The following is a 17,520-nucleotide window of genomic DNA, read 5'->3' as shown; positions in this document are numbered from 1 at the left end:
GTGGTGGTTGCACACACATCCAGTAGATGATCCTATTGGACTTTAGAAGCACCAAGCCTTGCTACTCAGAAAAAAAACATCTTTCTTAAAGCCCATAAAAAGAGGACAAAAAATTCAATAATAATCACCAGCTTGTTGTACAAATAATGAGGATCTGCAAGGCCTGGTGTTAATTTCACTAAGTTTGATTCAACCGATTCCCCAGCCCAGAAAATAAAGAACAAAATATGCCAGAACATTGAGCATGAAAAATATACCCAAATACATCTGCTTTAGCTAGTCCTTTAACTATAACTTTTTGTGTGAGTATCTTCTTAGGTGTCTTTCAGTAGCCAGAGACTTGTGTTCTTAAATTTAAGCACTTGATGAAATACTGTGAGGAATAGTCACAGCCTGATCAATGTGGGCCAATGCCTCATCAAGAACCATCCAGAGCTCACAAGCAGCTGAAATTCTCACATGCCAATTATCTATTGGAAGGAAAAACCAGAGTTGACTATCCTTCTGGTGGTATCAACAGAGCAAATCAGAGAATCATTTAGGTTGGAAAAAACTTTAAGATCATCAAGTCCAACATTTAACTGAGAACTGCCAAGTCCACTGCTAAGCCACGTCCCTGAGGCCAATCTTTTAAATTCTCCAGGGATTGCACCACTGCCCTGGGCAACCTGTTCCAATGTTTGACAACTCTTTGGGTGAAAAAAATTCTTCCTAATATCCAGTCCAAGCCTCCTCTGCTACAACTAGAGGCTGTTTCTTCTGGCCTGTTATATGCAACCTGGGAGGAGAGGACAACTTCCACCAGCTTCCACCTCTCAGGTATTTGTAGAGAGAGAAGGTCTCCCCAAGCCTCCTTTTCTCCAGACTGAGCCCCCCAGCTCTCTCAGGTGCTCCTTATCAGACTTGTGCTTTAGAACTTTTACCAGTCTGATTGCCTTTCATTAGACACCAAATTTTCTTTAGTTTTCCAAGGTGACTGATTTTTTTTTTCAGAATTATTTTTTAATGGTACTGTTAAAAATGAAAGAAATATTTCTATGTGATCAGAACTTTTTTCTTTCAAAATCTGTTACTTCAAGGAATTCTCTAGATACACATTTTGGTTCTTCTTTTTTTATATACCATTGATTTACTGCATGTGTTTACATTGGAATAGAGATTTAAAGGATCATTTTCATTTATATTTTAAAACACATTATCCAACTGCTTCTCCCCAAATCATGTTTTTCTTGGCTGTGTTTAACTCACATTGCATCTGTGGCAATAAATATCAAATGAAAGAAGAAAAAAAAAAAGGTGAAGGCAACTCCATTGTAGTAATTAGATTACTCTGGAAATAAAGCGGTAGATCACTAAAATCTAATTTGGAAGTGATGAAGTGCATGTGATTGCCAAGTAATTATTTCTGCACAGTTGTTGTCCATGGGGAGAACAGAATTATTGGACACTACACAATGTTAATGCTGCCTTAGTTTGACAACCTCATGAACATGCAGAAACACTGGTCTTTCCAGGACATTTTGTGACAATTTGTATTCATCCAAAACTCTGCATTAATATGTGCCCCAAAATCAGTCTGTGTTGCCAGCTTTTGTTGCTGTTTATTTTTGCAGAATAAAACTTGAATATGACCTTCTGAATTTAACTTTATGCGTTGACACACTTGCTGAAGATGAAGAGATTTTGGGCAAGACATAGAAAGAGAAATGATGCTATTATGGGAGTATAGAACATTTAAATTTTGCTTGTAATATTATCTGAAGTTTTTTTCCTAGGCAATGGGAAATGTAGAGATTGCAACCACAGCTCCATGATTATTAAATGTGATTATATTGTAATACTGATAATATTTTCATCCTGTTTCACACTTGTATTTGAGATCCAATTTTTACTAATCTTAAAGAAGCAATTTTTCTTCAGTGAGAATCACAGTATCTCATTGTTGACTATCAGAAGAAATGCCAAAATAAAGATTAAAGCAAAGATGCACTAACCCTATACCAAGGGTCTGGATTCCCTGAAGTATGTAACAGTATCAAAAATTCAAAATTTATCTTAATTTAAAAAATCTTAACTTGTTTTACACAGTTTTTGTTTGCAAGCTCTGCTCATACATAATGCAGAAGATCTGCTGAGTATCCAGAGAGCTTCCAGCAAAGTCCTGCCAGCTTGAAAGAAACTCGTGGTCAGGGTGAAGCAGAATACCTTTTTAAGGTGAAGAGCCAAACATGCTCTATTCTGAGAACATTGCATTATTGATGCTGTCTGAGAACATTGTATTATTGATGCTGCTTGAGATGAAATTAATTTTTACTACATCCTTCTCATTTGGAGGCAATAGCACTGTAGTTGTCCCCAGTATCCAGCTGCAACAACACCATAACACAAACGATGAGGAAACATTCTACCAGGGTCTGCTCACCTTCTACCAACTTGACTCACAGAATCACAGAGAAGTGAAGTTTGTAAGGGACCTCTGGAGGTCACAGGGTCCTCTCCCACTTCTCAAGTAGGGTCATCTAGAGCAAACTGCCCAGGATGTTGTCCAGATGGCATTTGGATATCTCCAAGGTGGGAGACCTCCATGACCACTCCAGCCAGCCTGTTCCAGTGCTCAGTCTTCCCACCCCTACTGGTAGGTGCAGTGTGCTCATTTTAGGACAGGCTTCATGCCTGTCCCCACACCTAAAATGAAAATAGGGATTGATCATAAAATTGATCTAGGGATCAGTTGCCAAGTTACCCAGTATCTATTTCAAATTAATGCCAAATTGTCTCTAGAAATTGTAAAAACAAATGAACAAATGAAAAGAATACTGCTGCTACCACCACCACCAAAACTGAGGTCAAAGCCCACATTTTCTCATTCTACTTTATCAGTCTTAGATCAAAAATACCACCTGGTTAAGCTGAGCCCTACTTCTGTGAATACTTATCAGCGTTGTAAACTAGGTTTCCAAATGGAAAAGTTAAAGACATATATTCTTCTAATAGTTCTTTGTTGTAAGTTATTATAAACTAATATATGTATAATATATGTATATATATACATATATTAGTCTACAATATATAAATATATGCATACCTATAAATATACGTGTATATATATATACACATATATAAATGCACACATACACACATATATATATATATAAATTCTCTGCTTTTACTCTAGAAGAGTTATAAATTATGCTGGTGTGGTGATTATGGACTCTTTGGAGCAGCCTTTGTATGTTCCGATTGGATTTGAGGCTCCTCTGTTTAAGACTTTACTCACTGATGAGATTAGAGACAACTTTGTGGAACTGCTTCATGCCTGCCCCCACTTCTTCATCAGTGATTTAAAATACTCAGCAAGTAGATTATAAATATTATAAGGGGTTGTCTTGAAAAACCCCTGATGAATTAACAGAGATTTCCTGAACTTTATCTCTAATAGAAAATACTGTCTTTAAAAGTAGCATTCTATTACTTGAACCCTTTTCATTGTTTTATCTGTGGGCAAAATTCACCTGTAAAGTGTACAAAGCTTTTCTGGTACTGTGGCGTGAAACATTCTTGTATTTTTGTTTTCCAAATTAGTGATTTTTGGTAGAAATTTTTGCCTCATTTATTACTCTAAATGGTAGATTCATAAACCCTGATGCTCTTTTGTAGTCCAATCTCACGGATTATCGGCAAAAACATCTCATGTTTTTATCAGCCAATTTATTTGTCAGGGTTTTGCTCCACCCTTTTGGATGACAGTGAAATGGGATTCCAAAAGCATTTTCTGAAAGGCTTGGCAAAAATAATCTGATTTAAAAGCCACAAAGTAAACTAGAGATCAGTGGAAGAGTAGGAATTCAGATTGAGATTTACTAATCAAATATAATTGGTAATTTTTTTCCCTGATCCTGCTTTGTTGAAGTCAGTGGGAGGAGATAGAATCAGGGCTTAAAATTTCAATATTCTAAGCAATATTTGAAGTTGCACCTAGCAAGATTTGCATGCAATTGTTTAGTTGTTTAGGCATGCACTTGCAGAACTGAATTTCAGCCAAGATCTGCATTTAGATAGCCAGGTGTGGAGCAGTATTGAATCACTAATATTGCATTTGGGCCATACAGCAAGGTTTACGTGCTGTGGGATACTATGATACAACTCAGTAATGAGAAAACCCACTGCACTGAAGCAGACTTTGCAACTACCGGTCATAGCTTGTTGCTTTTTTATCTTCTTCTCTGTCAGACTCAGGATTAAATGTGTGAGATGGTATTTTGCATTTGTACTCAGATGTTTATTAATTCTTATCTGCATTTCAGTCTCACAAGCTGTGAGTTCTACAGCACTTCTAGCCAACAAACTAAAAATGGCTCCTATCTCTTTCTCTCTCTCTACAAGGCCTTTTAAGGATAAACTGTCCAGCTAAGAAATGACACCTCAATTATTTTTACTTTTAACCCAATAACCAACCACCTGTGGCCCACAATGTGGACTTTTCTATCCAATTACAAAATACCACCCAGACCCATGAAGAAGAAAGTGTAAAAGAAGGCTGGCCTCCACCCTAAAACCTCCATCTTGCTTTAAATACATATATTACTATATTCTAAACCCTTAAACTCCAAGTTTTCCACCTTGTGATATTACACACTTCTATTCACACTACACATCCATAATCTCAGTGCTGTCATTCAATTTTGAAAGCCTTCTCCACGGCCTCAGGTGAAATGCAGTGTTTTCTTGGGGGTCAGTGCCTGACAGCACAGAAAGTCTGAAATTCTCAGTGCCCAGGGTTCCAACAATAGCACTTCCTGTGAAGTGTTGGGCTGCTCTCTATTATGGGATTGAAGAATAATCACGGTGAGCCAAATGATCAGCAAGGGTAGAAGTTTTTCCTTTAGAATATAATGATATATTGAAACAAGTCATGACAAGAACAGCAGAATTGCTTTTGGATTCTTGTTGGAGTCCAGGACATCCCCTTGGATGACCTGGGACCCGAGGAAAGAATTTGAGCCCTGGACAGGGGGCTCAGAGACCTTAGCACAGAGCCCAGGAAAACACCAGGTTTGATTTTCGTCCATGGGAGAGGCTTCTGGCACTGAGAAAGGAATTGCAAATCACCGGGATGTGAAAACAGTAGTTTAGTACAGTAGACGATACAGAATTCAGTAGTTTTAGAGTTTATAGAATAGAAGTAAATGGGGACAAGATGGTGGAATTTGGGTCGTACCTCATGTACTTCTCCTTCTTCCTTGTCCTCCATCTTTTGGGGTGGTGATGGCACAAAGTAGTTAGAGTGGGTTGGATCAAAGTAGAAATGACACTTTTAGTGTGGGCACTAGGTATTGGTACAAAATAGTAAATAACCAATACATTATAAATGTCTAAATGTAAGGGAACATCCCATCGGGGGGCAGTCTCCTCGTGTCCCAGCCGCTGTCCGGACCTTGGCTGGGAGCAGAGAAAATTCTGAGATACCAAATAATAAACAACACAAGAAACCTGAAAACAGACCTTAAAGACTCTGCTTTTTTATACCGACGTGACTCGGGGCTTTTAGAGGGCCAAGGACTTTAAACAACCTAAATCTTGGGTGACGAATGCCCCCCCCCCCCCCAAGAGATTCTGAAGGAATTCTGAAAAAATTACTGTTCCTCTTAGCTGTCTTGGCCAAATAAGAGGCAGCATCCATATTCCATAATTTTCACATATCAAGAAATTCATACAGAAACGTTTTGTGGGGGGAATAATTTTCTTTCCCTTTTTCTTCCCGTGCTTTGCCTTCTGCTGAACACCTGATGTGTTGTGCTTTCAGTCTGTGGCTGAGAACAAAGTGCTTCAGGCAGTTGCTGGCCCCAAGAAAAATCTAGGGTAATTAATACTGCTGCTACCAAAATTTTTGATAGTTGTGTGCAGCTGTCATAGGTTGGAAGCACATCTTGCATCACCCTGTATACTACCCGTGAGGAAATGAGAACTTCCGAGTTGATTTGTTTCCAATTTGAGTGTATAAATACTCATATATAGGAGTAGAATGAATCGATTCTCCAAACCTAGGTGGTGTGAATGCTATTTAAATGACATGTCTCATCCAATTTCTCCTGTAGCTAGGAAAAAAACTCAAACAGTCTTGTAAATTAAAACATTTTTGACTTCAATGTGTGAGTGGCTGGGACCAGATCCCTGTCATGCCTATCTACCGTCACTGAGAAAATAAGTTGGAAAGATAGCGTGCTTTTCTGCTGGCATAACTACTTTGAGGATTAAGTCAATGAATAAAAAATGTGCAAGAAACAGAGAAATGTAACCTGAGCATGTACCTAAGATTTGTTACCTAGTTGCTGGCATAAGTGAGAAAATGAAACCTTAGCCGTGAAAAATGAGAGTTTTAGATGAAGTTCTGCAAGAAGACATTCCTATGAAATAGATTTTCTGCTTTTCACTTATGAGAGGTATTGAGGAGGTTAAAATATTTTTCAGTTACTATTGTCTCATTTGTTTCTTGAAGAAATATCTAACAAAAGAGCCTGCAAAGCCATTGTCCAAAATGAGGTACAGCAGCATATTCCAACTGTCCTTTTCAGCTAAGGAAAGTAAGTGGAAGTGCACTTTAATTTAAAAGACTTGTAAAAACAAATTATTTCATCCTATCCCTCTATATCTGAGTTTAATCCAAAAAGCAAGATTTTAAACTGGCTTCAGTATGCTTTTTGTCAGGACTGGGATTAAGTCAAGTCTCTTACCATCTGAGGAACTTGTCAGAGATGCTACCTTCTCTCTCCCACCTGCTTGCCCCCTCTCCTGGAACCCTTTCAGCAAAGGATGGTTCTTGCCTGCATCTTGTGAAGCCTGCACAATTTGCAGGTTTTACTGAAACTAGTAACAACATTATCACTATTTTCAGTTCCACATGACAGAGTTGTATTCTCATGAATAAGTAAACTAACAGAAAGACAGGATTTTTAAAGTGTTTGGTGTCAGCTTATTCTCTTTCCACTTAGTATATAGAAAGAAACAAAGGCCAGGACTACATATTTTGGGAAATCTCAGCGTTGGGATGATAAAAATAGTCTCACATAATATGAAGCCTGCCTCCCTCGATATAAACTCACAAGTGCCAAGTCCTACTTTGGGACAATGGCAGCCACGTAATAACTGTGGTGTTTAATTCAGTCTGCTTTGGAGCTGACTGAGATCCTTCCCCAGCCCACGTACTGACATATATCCTTTGTTTAAATTGAGCCCAAAAGGTTTTACATATAGAAAAGAGAGATTCAAGGGTCAATAAATGTGAGGTTTTTATCTTGCTTTTCTCCTGTTAGAGCCAGGATTAAAGCACAGGAGACGCAGTTTTCTCGTGTTTGGACTCAGATGTTTATTAACTCTTATCTACAGTACAGTCTCACAAACTATGAGTTCTAGCTAACAAGGCAGAAAATGGCTCTGTCTCTAACTCTTTCCAAGGCCTTTTAAGCACTAATAGTCCAATAATGAGATGACACCTCTATTATTTTTGCTTTTAACCCAATAACCAACCACCCGTGGTCCACAATGAGGACCTTTTCACCCAATTAGAAAACATCACCCAAACCCAGAAGAAGATGGTTTGAAAGAAGAAGAACTTAGCCAACATCCAAAATCCTCCATCTTGCTCTGTATATATTATTGTATACTAAAATCTTAAATCTAAGTTTTCCACCCTGTGGTATCACACACTTCTGTTCAAACCACACACTCACAATCCCAGTGCTATCACTCAATTTCAGAATTCAAGGGCTGTTCCACAGCCTCAGGTCAAATGCAATGTTTTCTTGGTGGTCAGTGCCTGCTAGAACAGAAAGCCTAAACTTCCCAACTTCCAGGGTTCCAACAATTTCTGAATCATTTGTTGGCAAAGTTCTCACCTCATCTCAAAGCTGTAAGAACAAGGACAACTTTGGCACCATCTTTTCCCCTTCTCTGAAGAAATGCTGCTAACAGTGCTGGGGAGGAACCAGGACTTCTCCAGAACACGTAAATGGCATGGTGGTGACACAAGAAATGCTACTGTTTTGGACATCTGCAATTATGAATCAAATAAATCATTGTAAGAAAAGCATCATTTACCAAAAGATCAATAAAAATACTTTGACAGTCCATTTTCCACTGTTGCTGTATCAAAGCTGCAAAGGACCTCCAGTGCTTGCAAAATTATTTAAATGGATTTTTTTTTTGTTTCTGGCCTGCCCCTTTATGTGATTCCTATAATATAAATATGTTTTAAACTGAAAACCTATATTGAGTGTCCTAACACTGCGAATTTATTTGTGTTTTATAGAATTACTTTTGCAGGCCTGCCAGACTTATGAATTCTATTTTCTCAAGCCAGTTATGAGACTGCAATGGGTTAAATTAATCAGGCTGTATAAATGTGAGCTGAACATATGGTCAGGCCCTCTGAGAGTTTTAAAAAGCAAATGTCTGCTAAAACAAGTAAAGTCCAGCTTTTTGTGAGTATGTTGTCAGCATGGAAAGAGTCCTCCTATTTACCACAAGGAAAAAAAGGGGAACATCTGCAATTATTTCACTTCTCTAGTTGCAAACAATGAAATGGGAGGAAAATTAATGTTTTAGTAGGGACAAAAAGGCAGAGAGGTGGAAAATCCATTTGGGAAACTGGTGTGAAAAGTTGTAGGAGAGAAGAAATATTTAATGGCTGGACTTGTAATAGGAAAGGGAGCAACTCTAAAATACAGGTCCTCAAACTGCTGCAGAAGTTTTGTTTTTTTAAGCAAATTAATTTTGGTTTTACTCCTCATTACAACACCCCAGACTAATGCAATGAATTTGCAAAAAAAACCCTGGTCTTTTAAAATTAAACTTCTGTCTTAAGATCCTTACCAGTTTTTGGACTGCAAGTTTTAGAACTGATCAAAGATACCAGAGTTTTTGTGCTATTCGACAGGTAATAAAATAAATGCCTGAACTGTGACATCTGTATGATCTCTGAGTAAAAGATATTTTTATCTTCTCTTTCTTTCACTTTAAAGAAATACTTCCAAGCAAAAAAAAAAAAAAAAAAAAAAAAAAAAAAAAAAAAAAAAAAGCTAGTGTGGAATTTTTTTTTATTCAAAAGAATTTTTAACCTGAACGTTTTGATTTTATTTTTAAATTTTAAATTTTTAAATATTTTTATTTGCAAATCTATTTGACAAAGAGCAAATATTCTATTCTGGTGTCCTTGAGACACTGGTCTCATCTGACTTTTGCATTGAAAATTAGTTGGAGTTGATAGTGATTGAAGACTCAAGAAGTCATAGGTCTCCTAAACAATAGACAAGGAAGTCTATTTTTCCCTATTGGATTTTCATCTACAAGCAAAAATTACTACATTTTATCTCTGGGTTGTCAATTTGAATGGAGGCAAGAACAAAGAAGTCAAGGACAGCACAGCCTATTGAGAATCCTTCTAGGGTCCTTTCCTACATGCTCCCCATTCTCTCCAAGCAAGGACTGAGACAGCAGGACAGGAAAATGTGTGGATAGAAGAACAGTTTTATATTATGCCTGATAAAGCAACATTCAGGGACCCTCATAATCAAATTAGTATCTTTGTAGTGTCAATCAGAGCTAAGTAATGCAAACAAAAGTATTTTGCTGCTTATAGCTAATGCTTAATGATATTATTTCTTTTTTCTGCCATGAGAACTTAATTGAAAGCATTGACTCAGTGGCAAAGCTTATATGTAGCTGAGTATGTCTCGGAATTCTCTCTCTTTTCAAGACTTTTGAAAAAATTAATTGTTCTTTGAAATCTTTAATGTCCATGTTTAATCCTTTCACTGTGCCAAAAGGGTTTCTCTTAGGAACTGCTGAAGCAAATTTATATTTTCCCATTAAAAGTTTGAAAGCCTTTTCCCTGCAAAGTTACTGCATATGCATAAATAATATACATCTAATTATGTCTATTTTCTATTTATGTCTATATAATATTTATTTTTAATTTTTATGGAGTAAATAGTTTGAGGCGTGCATCAGTTCTCCAGTTCCAAATATATCACTGAAACAAATTCTTGTATTATCTTATGATAAATTCAGATATTTTATGTAAGACTCTTTATTACCTGGATCCAGCTTTGAGCTACCTTAAGGCAGCAGGGACCTCAGAGGCAGAAGTAGTTCATTACTAGTGGCACAGCAGAATGTATATTTTTATTGAAATTAGCAACGAGTTAGTGTTTTCAAATTATCTGCTCATGCCCATGGAAGTTACTAAGGTGGCATAGCAGGGGGCATGGAATACCTTGGAAAAATCACTTGTTGGTAGTTGTCACAGAAGGGCAAACCTGCAAAGCAACCTCTTAAAAGCCCAGAAACAATCACAAACCAGCCTGTTACAGGGAAGGTGCAGAGGGATCGTACAACTCACTGATTTGCAAATATGACAGTGATGAATTTGGACTGACTTTTACTCATATGCCATGACAACACTAATAGAAAATCTTTGAGGACAAATGTAAAGTTCTTCCTTTTCTAATAAATCTTCTTAAAATCAGGGCCTTGTTCTACATATCATCCTCCTAACTCTGCCAATATTTATCCTTTCAAGCATAAAAAAGGTGTATTACTTACAACATAATTAGCTAACTGCAAGAAAACATTAAAATTAATAGGATAGTAGTGACGAAGGAGTAAAAATGATTTCCACTCCCACCCTCCAAAAAGCATTCAGAGTATTAAATGACATATTCAGGTTTTCTTTTGAAAAAAAAATATTTTTATGAAACAAACCCAATGGCTTATGATTCCTGTCTGCAAGCCACTGCATACAGCTAATACATATGTTAAAATGTGCACAATGCGTCTCACTTCCCACTAATGAGATTTCAAAATCCATCCTGATTTGCTGCTGTTTACATAGGGAAATTAAAAAATTGATTGGTTACTTCCTTCCCTGGATCTCTGCACCTTGCCTGGCTGCTTGCCGTGACCAGGCAAACCTTTGGAGCAAGAAGCAGACTTTGTAGCAGCAGGGGCTGTGAGGAAAGAGGCTCTGGGATCAATTAAAATGCCAGGCTTTTCCATGCTGCTTTCCAGAGCATCTGTGCATGATTCCACATAAATTTAGGGAATTAAAGATCACACAAAGGTAAACATTTCCATGCTTTGCTTAGCACTGCATTAAAATGAGGGTATGAAATATGACAAGACCATTCAGACCGAAGTTGTGTTTGCAGTCTGCATTTTATTTATTTACATCCAATTCCTTTGTTATTGCAGCTATGTCATAACTATAGGCTGTTTGAGTCACTGTTTGGGTGCAGACTCTATTTGGAAGTTTAAATCCAACTGCTCTAGCTATTGTGAAGTAGCATGAGAAAAAACTGAATTATCATAGCAAAGAGGTGGGTTTTTTTACTACATCATATCCCCTTGGAGACACCAAAAAAATCCGTCTCCAAAAACCTCTCCAAGTAACAAAAAAAGCAAAAGAAAACATTTTCCTATTCGTCACACACTCAGATAAATTCTGGTAATTCTCTATCTTGGCAGACAATTTCAATATTCAACATCCTGGCCAGCACACTCCAACCACAGCTGCCTTGGAAAAGCCCTTCTTTGTTTTGAAGCAGTCAGCAACACCATTGCAAATGAAAGGTGTCTTCAGCTCTTCGTCTCAGCAATACTCTGCTCCTGGAGGCACACAGGCTTTGTCTCTGTGCTGCATGCACTGAGCAGAGCTCAGAGCCCTCTGGACAAGAGAACAAGGTGCAGGAGGATGCACCACCACCTCCTGGTGCTGGGTATAGGAGGGGCATGGAAGCAGACGTGGCAGGGAAGTGATGGGATACTGCCACTCCTCCTGGAGAAAGTGCTGTCAGTATGAATAAGCATTTGAGACCGAGAGAAGGCAGCAGAGAAACAGATTTAGAATTAACAAACGATGGGATGCTGTGTAGAAATGGTGGAGACTGCATTCCAGTTAAATGCAAAAGGGTTATATATGAAAAGTACTAAAAAATAAAAAGCAGTTCAGGGACACAAAAAGGTTTACGTTGAAATAATACCTACTGAAGACTGTGTCTGTGGGTCTCTTATGTTACCAGATTCTGATATTTATCTCAGAATAATGTAATGCTTTATTTAATGTAATTCTTTTAAGACATTCAACTCTATCAGTCACTTTTCTAGCCTTCTTCAAAATTTCAAAATTCAAAACTGGAAGAGTTTTACCCTCATCGTATAACCAGAGACTAAATCATAAAGGTTCCTGACTGAATTTGACCTGCTGAAGTAAGTTTGGTGAGAATGTAGCAGTTTATGTTGCTCAGAAACATGTATGACGTGGTGCAAATTCTATTAATCCATGTAATGAACTGTATTGTTCATTTTGTGCGATGGATTGAAAAGAGAGAGATGTATAAAGCCTGGGTACTGATTGCAGCAGCTGACAGTTTTCTGCTGTTAAGAACCCAGAAAAGAAATGTTGTTATGAGAGGAGGAAGAGCGATTTTTTTTCCAGACTGTGGTAGTTATTTTTGTACTGCTGCTGCCTTCTCAAGACTACATAGATCACATCTAACACCAGCAAACTTCTGCTGCTTGAGAAAGGTGGTGTCTTTTTTCCTTAGTTACAGATTTATGCCCTTTTGGAATCTGCAATATTTCTTTACAGCAATTCCTTTTTTGTAATATGACTATATCAATTTTTTTTTCCAGTATGTATGGAATTGCCAGCCATTGATATGTTCAGCCCTATCATCTGGATTTCCAGCTGCAAACCTGCGTTACAGCATTGGAGAATTTGTGTTCTGAAGCCATAGGAAAGTAATGGCTTTTGTTTTAAAGTCTTAAATGGATAATAGCAGAAGGTTTGTCAAAATGCATTACCTCAGCATCATGATAAGCTTACCATGTCCTTTTACCTTATTTTCAGTTCTTAATCATAAGCGTTAATTTAAAACCTGCCAAGAAGATAGAAACAAATTGCCAGAGGAATACATATGGTTACTTTGCATGATGTGGCAAAACAGCTAAATTGATGATGGTTTCACAGGATCAGTGAAAATAGGCAAAAATATTAGCATTGTGTGATTGTATTACAAATGCAGACTTCAAAAATCTTGAAATGCCTCATCTGTCTACCTTGCTTTGGGCTAAGTTATGTGTATTTAAACCAGGAATCACAACAGAGAAAAAAAATCTTTGAATGGTTGATGGTTGGTAAGTTCAACTCCTTTTTTCTTTCAATACTGAACCTCTGGCCTTTTCAGGAGACTGCCCCAGTAGCATTTGTTTTTCCCTTCCTTTTTGGAGAAGCAAACCAGTTTATTCTGCCCAGAGAGAGTGTTCAGAATCTTGGCATATTTTCTGAGATGAGGGATAATATCATTTATTTCTTCTATCTTTCCATTAATCCAAAGACTAGTTGGGAAAATAGATTTTGTTCCACCCTCTTCTTCCAGATAAAGTCCTGATTCATATGAAAAGGCAAAGCTGGAAAAAAGGGTACTGAATATTCTGCAGCTTCTCTGGAGCCAGTTCACCATCTGCTGCTCTATTAGGTTTTGGTAATAAAAACAGTTTCCTAAGCCTAGTAGACTCTTACACATATCCTAATCTATTTTTAAAACCAACATCATCATATGTACTGAGTGAAGTATGCAGTTGCAGTAAAGCAGTTTTACATAATACTTTCGTTGATTATGATTCAAACTGAATTTTTCATCCAAATGCTGGGTGGAAATCGCCTAGAGCAGCATCATTATCCATGTTAGCAGTAATTAACACCTTGAATTAGTACCTTGGACAATGCAGGGCAGGTGCCTTCCTTGTTCTGCAAACACAACTGTTGTCTTAATGTTTTATGTAATGAGCACTTTTGTTTTCAAAAAATTATAAAGGTGTATTTCAAACATCTTCTATCCAGCAATTTGATAGCAAAAGTAGACTTCTACATCTCAAGAAGGCAATTTTTAATTCCAAATTGCAGTGTATGCATTTGATTATAGGCTGAATTAATACCATTCATGATGTTTTTATTGGTTTATAATTGTTATAAATAAAAATATTTTGTTTTTATTTTTATTCACTTTTATAGGGACAGTCACAAGATTTGACATTCCTTTTCCACAAAACACACACTCATAACCAGGGAAATCTGTGGATGTTGGGCAGCACAGTGATGATTCTGAGCTTGTGGTGTCTGCTGTTTTGCCATATGTGGTTTGAGAAGGATGTGGTCCTTCTGCCTCTCTGGCTACCTTTCCCTTCGTGAGATGAGGGGATATTGGAGCTGACAGGGTTTCTGCAGGATGGAAGCCAATGGGAGTACCAAAGGACACACATGAAATATACACTCTTGTCTTGTTGGTGCTGGGCCATCCAGCTCAGAAAAGGACATTTTAATGTAAGCTTAGACCTCTTCTCAGGCATACAGATTATAAATGAGCATACTCTGAAACAAAAATCTGATCTTTTTTTAAGTGAGAGAGCATACTTGGAAAAGGGGGGAGGATACAGTGTTAGTCTAAAACATATCTTTGACCACTACAATTGGACCCTTCTGCTTTTGCACTGCTGCAGCGATGCCAAACTACTCTGTACCTCACCACAGGAGCATTTCCCTGGCTGGAGATGATCCTCAGGTGGCACTGAGCTTTCCTCAGCTGTAGCAGAGAATCCAAGTTCTCCCAGCACAGCTCTCAAACTGTCAGTCGTACTGACTGCCTTAACAACCCAGGGGAAAAAAAAATCAAACATTCCTGAGCGTTCAGAGGAAGAAAGCATATGTTTGTTTCTCAAAGCACATTGCTCAGTTTAACACATGCAGTTCTCAATAAAAGCAGTGGTGTACCTGGCCAAAAACCTTAGCAGCTCTTTGAAAATTTGCCTCTAATGTGAATAACCCTATAGTGTATTTAAGTGCAGACGAATATGCTTCTACTGCACCAGCAATTGTAAAAATAAAATGTCTCCCACTGCTGCCAATGCTTTACCCTGAAAGATTACTGCAACACATGTGCTCACAAATGCAGCACAGTCCAAACTTGGCTTACTCCTGCAAACCACAGTGACTCCTTCCAAGAAATGTTTCAGTGGTGTTGGCCTCAAAGGTTATTCCTACTCTTGGCAGGTGACCCAAATAGTAGAATCCCATGAGCACACCAGGTCTGTGCTTGTGAGCAGCCATGGTTCTGCCTTTCTGCTTTCCATGCTGCCTGTGTGCATCCCTTCCTGCTGTGTGTGACTGCTCTGGGCAGTGCCTGCACAAACCCTTCCTCTGCATCTCTTGGAATTATTCTCATTTATCCTGTTACTGGCCCTGTTCTCCAAGACATGCTGTTGCTACTGTGCTTGTGCTCCCCACAATCCAAAGTCATGAGTGCTGGGGCAATAAGGAACAATTCTACATTTCCCTCACGTTGATTTAAAGTTCACAAAGTGCCCGAGAGCACCACACACGTGACATTTTGAGTGAGCAACTTGTCTGTCAAAACATGCCTAATGGAAGAAGGAAAAACACGTCTTCCATTCTTTGTCAAAGAACTGCAAGAACTTTCAAAACTCTGTTATTTCTTTGTACTTCAGCAAAACACATTTTGGCTTGGTTTTTGTTTGTTTTTTTATTAAATTGGGAAAACTTGATGCAATTTGGGAGAGAAGTACCAACAGCAGGACACTGCTGCTTTTCTCCACTTTTTGACAGCTTTCAGGGTGATCTAGGTCCTGAGCTTGAGTAATTAATAACATATCATCATAGCAGTTCAGCAGTGTTCATCTGCATTCCTTAAAAAGTTCCTGAATGGGTTTTCACTGTATATTTTGGGTTTATATTTTTCTTTAGTTTTTTTCAACTGACCATCATTAGCAGCAGATTTTGCCCTTAGACAGAGCATTTAAGGCAGTCATTGCAGCACTTGGCTTGGTATTTTTGCTCTGAATGCTAGTTTCAAGTACATCTGTTTGAATTATTGTCATCTTAGCCTGTTACTTTTTCAGTGTATCTTTTCTGAATTGATTTCAACTCCTGTGAACCATCTGCCGCTCGTAGTCACCACATATAGATACTACCTACAAGAGTTGTTTAGTTTATTGCTTGTAAATTATTCTTATTGTTCACATTATTATGTAGATGGAAAAAATTTGATGTCCAGCATGAAAGAATCTGTTAGTGGTATAGAAGTGCTAATTCAGATGACTGACCATCTTCTTCAAAAATGGAGAAATAACAGACAAATAACAGACAAAACCAAATAATGAGCATCTATCCCATTTCTGGAGGAGTGAAGGAGTAGATGAAAATTATACTACAAAAAATGTGTTTACCTTTCATGAATCATAAACTGGTTCTTGATTAGCCAGCCCATCAGTTCCAATCAACTGACAAACAATCAATCATCATCTGCCATAATCTCACCTAGTGAGCTTCAGAATGAGAATATGATGGATCAGGATTTGGTTTTCTTGCAGAATGTGTTGAATTTTTGAGCAGCATAGCAATCATTTAACATTAGTCAAAATACGTGTAGCTATTTCAGGGATGATTTTCATTTTCTGTCTCTGCTTGATTGATGTGAAACACATCTACTTTTTAGAGTTCTTACAACAGTTTTCCAAGGTATACTTAAAGTTCGGGTATGTCTTATTTTGTCTAATTTAGGACAGAGAACTTCACAATTTTGCAGTTTCTCTTGTAAAGAAAACTGTAAGCACCAGGAGGCACTTCTGCAAGCACTGCCTGTGCTCTTGGTTGTAGTGCTGGGTTTCAGAGCGGCAATGCACAGAGCTTCCAGGGGACAGACAGGATTTTACTTACAGGCATTTAATTTCAATCTCCATTTTTGTTTCTGGGGCCCTAAAGAAATTAAACTACCCATATATTCAAAGTTTTACACATAAACGAGCATTTTCAGAATTGGAGATTTTTTATAACGCTGCTGTATAAGGTTTGTAACAAGCTCAAACCATGTAATGTTTTTTCAGTTAATTCAGGTTTCCATATCTCATTTCCTTTTCTCTTTTTTTCACATGTTTGTTTTTTTGTTTAATCCCGTTGGATTATATTGGTCAAGAAATATTGAAGTTTAATTCAAGGGGATTAAAAATACCTTTTCTTCCCAATATAGCATCATTATATTCATGCTAAAATGTCATAGAAAACAACATAGAAAACAATCTCTACCTCAAGAGTGCACAAAATAGATAATCTAAACTATATTCTTTCGCTGACAATCATATAGAATATTAAATTAATTGTTATGTATTCAATTAATTACTATTTAATGAACTGAACTAAGCTCTCTGTTGAGATCATGGCTCTATTTAGCCTGCTGTTACACAGAAAAAAAAGTCGGGGTTTTCAATCCCCCAAAATTTGTCAGTTAGTTAATGACTGTCTAGTTTCATTATCCTGACAATGAAAATGATAAAACTTTTTTTCTGTGCACCTAAGAAAATTTCCTTTATTATGGAAAGAAAAAAAAATCCATTTGGCTAAAATAAATAATTAAGCATTGACATTAGTTCAGGTATAAAAATATCCTCTGAAAT

This window comes from Sylvia atricapilla, chromosome 6, assembly GCF_009819655.1.
Source record: "Sylvia atricapilla isolate bSylAtr1 chromosome 6, bSylAtr1.pri, whole genome shotgun sequence".
In the NCBI taxonomy this organism is placed as follows: domain Eukaryota; kingdom Metazoa; phylum Chordata; class Aves; order Passeriformes; family Sylviidae; genus Sylvia; species Sylvia atricapilla.
This window is presented reverse-complemented; position numbering follows the sequence as displayed.